Consider the following 4826-nt stretch of genomic DNA (forward strand, 5'->3'; position numbering starts at 1 on the left):
TGTTAGACATCATCATGAACTTTAATGGAAACTTTTCTGACAAGTAGACATTAGCTCATTGTATAGCATCTTATGTGTGACTATTGTTTGTTTTCAAGTGTGACTTCTGGAAGAAAAGAAGTCATTACTGCTTAATATTTTCTACACTATGGCAGCTTCCTGCAGCTTGTTTTGATTTTAGACAGCTAATATTAAAAAAAAATCCACATATTAAAAACTGAATCATGGAGATCCCCACATTGTTTTAGTGTCTTTATAATGAGGAAAAAGTCTGTTTCTCTCTTAGGGAGGAGTACCACAGAGCTTAATTGAGAGGGAACCAAGAAAGTTCTATAAGAATAATTCTTAAAAAACCCCCAAAAAACCCAACCCAAACAAATAAAAAACTGAATCAAACACACACACATCACATTGGCTAAATTTCCTTTGTGCATTTATATGACCTTCTCAGTCACAGGATATTTTGGGAGACATTATATGACTGACAATGCTAAAATTGTCCCTGGTAACCACTTCACCAATTAGCCCCTGGTGACCTATCCACCAATTAGTCAGCTAAAAGGAGCCGAAGAGGGGCCTTTTCTTATATCCTTGGAGCTCTTTACAACTAAAGAATCCAGCCCATGAGATTTAATAGAGAAATAAGATTCATTCTATTGGATGATTAAATCTTCTCAGCGCATTAGGTACATTGTGAAAGAATGAAACAGGCTCTCATAACCTCGGGGAAAATTCTACAATGCTTTAATCAACCATTTTATATAGGCTTGGCAGAATTCAATTTTTTTAAATCATTTTGATGGCTAAAAATGGGTCATTTTTTAGTAATTTATTTATTTAAATGTTCGAGATTGCTCAAAGTTGGAGGGGTGAGGGTGCAGACAATTTGGTAATGACAGTATACTGTTAAAAGCTTTATAAAAATAATGTAAAAATATAAAAAGTAAAATATGTATAAATCAATAAACGATACCTGCTTTAAACCATTCTGTTCATTCATCAGGAAAGAGGTGGGCAGGCAGGGACCAGAAGAGGAGAGCAGTGGCACTCCCAGAGTTCTGGGAACACAGGGAGATGCAGTGGGCACCCTTGGCCCCCACGTTTAGCTGGCCCGGCCCAGGCAGGACTCTAATGCCACCCTGCTGAATTCTCGAATACTCTTCCCCACTTCTCCCCCTCTAGGCTTTGGGTAGAGGTTTGTTTAAGTAGCCTATCTCCCTCCAGCCAGCTTCCAGGCACAGGAGCAGCTAATTGCTTAATTGACAAGTCATTAGGCTACCCATTGTCTTCCTCTTTGTTTCCCCCTGTCCATGTGTCTCTTTTTCCACTGTCCAGTAACAGGGCTGAGGGTTCCCCGTTACAGACCCCTTTCTTTAAATTTTGATTTTTAACGATGGAAATTGTTTGCTTGCGGGTGCGCAGTGAAATCGCCATTTATCAATTTTTAAAAATCCAATCCTGCCAAGCTTGATTATATAGAAAGGTGACTATTTTATAGTACATTTTAAAGACTTTTTCCTGTAGTTGTCTTACAGTATTACACAGCCATGTACAATGTTTCAAGGAATATAAAAGTCTAGGGCTCCAACATTCTTGGACTTCAGTAGGAAACAAAAATTAAGAATGACTAAATATTGTGCCAGATAGCTTAAAAATTAGAACCATCATTAATACTTCTTTTTGCAAAGGTAAGAAAGGCAATTTTACAAATAAAGGGAACAGAGGTATAAAGGAAGTGATCAATGTCTGAAGAGTCAGTGCCAGAGTTGGGACCCGTGTCATGATACCCAAGTTGCATTCTGATACTTTAGATGTAGCACTCCAAGGTGTCAAAATTAACACCTTCTTTCAGAAACACAACTAGTTAGGATGGAAGGTACCAACCATTAGTGCAAAATGAAAAGGATTGCAAAATATTTACTATTCCTCCCCCACCCTTTGTTTTGTCCTGCTCCAGTATATTCCATCTCCAGCTATAAAGTTCAGGTCTTGATAGGAATTTATCCAAAACATAAGGGTTTTCAGATACAGATCCTGAAACGAAAGGCTCTATATTGTGCCCTGAAAGTTTTCTGGCGTCAGTATCAGCTGATGAAGACATTTGAAAAGCATTTGGATCTAATAGAATTTCTGAGCTCCAACCAAAAACAACAATCTAATTGTCTCGCCTGAAAGGGAGGCTCAGCTTTTGGGCTTCCTGTAACTGTATCTCCTCATCCACTGCCCTGCCAGGTATTCTTCAAAAAAAACAAAACAAAACAAAAAACCCCAGAACACACAACCCCCCGCCACACACAGACTACATAGTATATTACAATAGATGCAGGTGACAAAGGAGGCAAGTATATAATTTTCAATGCAAGGCAGGGAAAAAGGTGCTTAACAAAAAAACACAGAGGAAATCAAAATAGTGTTTGTCAATTTGAAATGACTGACATGACAAGTCTCCAAAAAGAAAAATCAAACATCTGAAAGTAATTGCTATACTTTGAGATCTAAATTTGCCTTTTTTATAAGAAATGTGGTATTTAAAAATGCAGTGTGTTTTAGTATGCGTGTCATGTGCTTCAAATTGTCTCGGTTTTCTATGCTTAATTTCAGGATAGGTTTAGCCTCACCTCAGATAGCACCAAATGCACAATTATGGTCATTTTCAAAATTATAATAACTGGGGTGGGGGAGGAGAAGAAATTAGGAAAAGTGCTGGATTGAATAGTCTAGCTTCATATACTCCAACTGATCCATAAAGCACCAAGAAAATATTCAGCATAGCCCTGCCTGACATATTCAGGACGAAAAGCACGACTAAGCAGGGAAATATGGATATTTCAGTTCACATAATCTTATGCCCTCCTGTCTGTTCTGATTGCTACTGCAATCTCATCTCTACCATCACCATATACTTTTCACCAATTGACTCCTCCTTCATTAAGACTCCTGTATACTCCTCCCCTTCTCTCCCTTCCAACTCTGACATTCATTCAAATGCCACTTTGTCCGTTGCCAGGTATTCTGCTTATTTTTCAGTTTCTTACCTTATTCTGAGACCTGCTGGTACTATGTTATTTTCACTGGAACTTTAGTTATAAGGTTACCTAAATACTTAAGGATTCAACTCTCATTTAATTTAAGGAGGACTTGAGTAACTAATTTCTTTGTTTCCCCCTTGATCACCCAATTCAACACACAAACATCTGAAACTGATGAAAATGGAGAAGTAGGCTGACCCACAGGAGCCACCATATCAAATTGCTATTATACAATGAGGAAACAGGTGCCTCCCTAGATTGGAGCAATAAGAGAGAACATGAAGTCCTCGTCTTTGACGTTTGAGAAGGTGGAACACACTGGCAGCCCTGCAATACAGGCCAGGTGATGGGGGAGGAAAGGACTTGGGCAAGATTTGGGTGTCTCCATGAATACTCCCTACCAGCTCTCATGAAGAAACACATCATGACACAGCACATCCTGGGCCATTGGGAGGGAAAGCCTGTAGGATACAGTGCTCTTTGAATCCTTGCTTCTTCACTACCATAAACCAGATGTGGGAACTATCATATTTACTTGAATATAAGATGACCCCCAATAATTAGATTCTATATATGGAAAATTTAAGTGTTATAATCTAGTTATTGGATGTTTGCCTGGAATTTATCCCTCTCTCACTGCTACAACATGGAAAATAAACCTGGGGGAAGAAGGAGGGGAGAAAGAGTTAAATGGCAATGGCCCTCCTCCCCACAACTTCTTCTCCCCACAGCCCCTTTTCCCCCACTACTGTCAGACCCTGTTCTCCCTAAGCACATGGAAGTGACAAGCACATTTGAAAACACTGAACTTGAAACAAACGTACCTATAGTAATTTGCATATAGTACCCATAGACTTAGTTCATCCAGAATTGATGCATTTTATGTTTTTGAACCACTGCAAGTTTTAGCACAGGTATTCCATAAGCACACTTAAGCACCACTTTTGTACCTACGTATATAGAATTAAAGCTGTGCATGATATTAGTCCAAAGCCAAAAGGCTCATAGATTCATAGATTGTAGAGTCGGAAGGGACCACAATGGATCATCGTGTCTGACCCCCTGCCCCGGCAGGAAAGAGGACTGAGGTCAGATGACTCCAGCCAGGTGACTATCTAGCCTCCTCTTGAAGACCTCCAGGTTAGGTGATAGTACTATCACTCTTGGAAGCCCATGTCAGATTCTGGCCAACCTTACTGTAAAAAAATTCTTCCTAATATCTAACCTAAATCTACTCTCCACTAGTTTGCACCCATTATTCCTAGTTACTACCAGGGGCACTTTGGTAAATAGCGCATCACCAATTCCCTGTTGTCCTCCCTTGATAAACTTATAGGTGGCTACAAGGTCTCCCCTCAGACATCTCTTGTGAAGGCTGAAGAGATCCAGATCCCTGAACTTCCCCTCGTAGGGTCTTTCACGGAGGTCACTAATCATGTGAGTGGCCCTCCTCTGAACCCTCTCCAGATTCTCCGTGTCCCTCTTGAAGTGCAGCGCCCAAAACTGGACATAGTACTCCAACTGCAGCCTGACCAATGCTGCACAGAGGGGGAGCTTGGCCTCTCTTGATCTGTTGGTCATGCATCTGCTAATACATGACAAGGTGCGATTGGCCTTGTTGATGGCCTCGTTACACTTCCGGCTCATTATTTACCACATCAGTAATTGAGCTGGGCTCCAGCAGAGTCAACAGCATTTCAAGCCATGATGACCCCACCTCAGCACTGTTTAGTATGTGTGTATACTCCAGATACTCCCACTCCTCCCCGGGATAAAAAAGGATGCACATGCTAGTTA

Source organism: Alligator sinensis, unplaced genomic scaffold, assembly GCF_000455745.1.
Source record: "Alligator sinensis unplaced genomic scaffold, ASM45574v1 scaffold622_1, whole genome shotgun sequence".
Taxonomy (NCBI): Eukaryota; Metazoa; Chordata; order Crocodylia; family Alligatoridae; genus Alligator; species Alligator sinensis.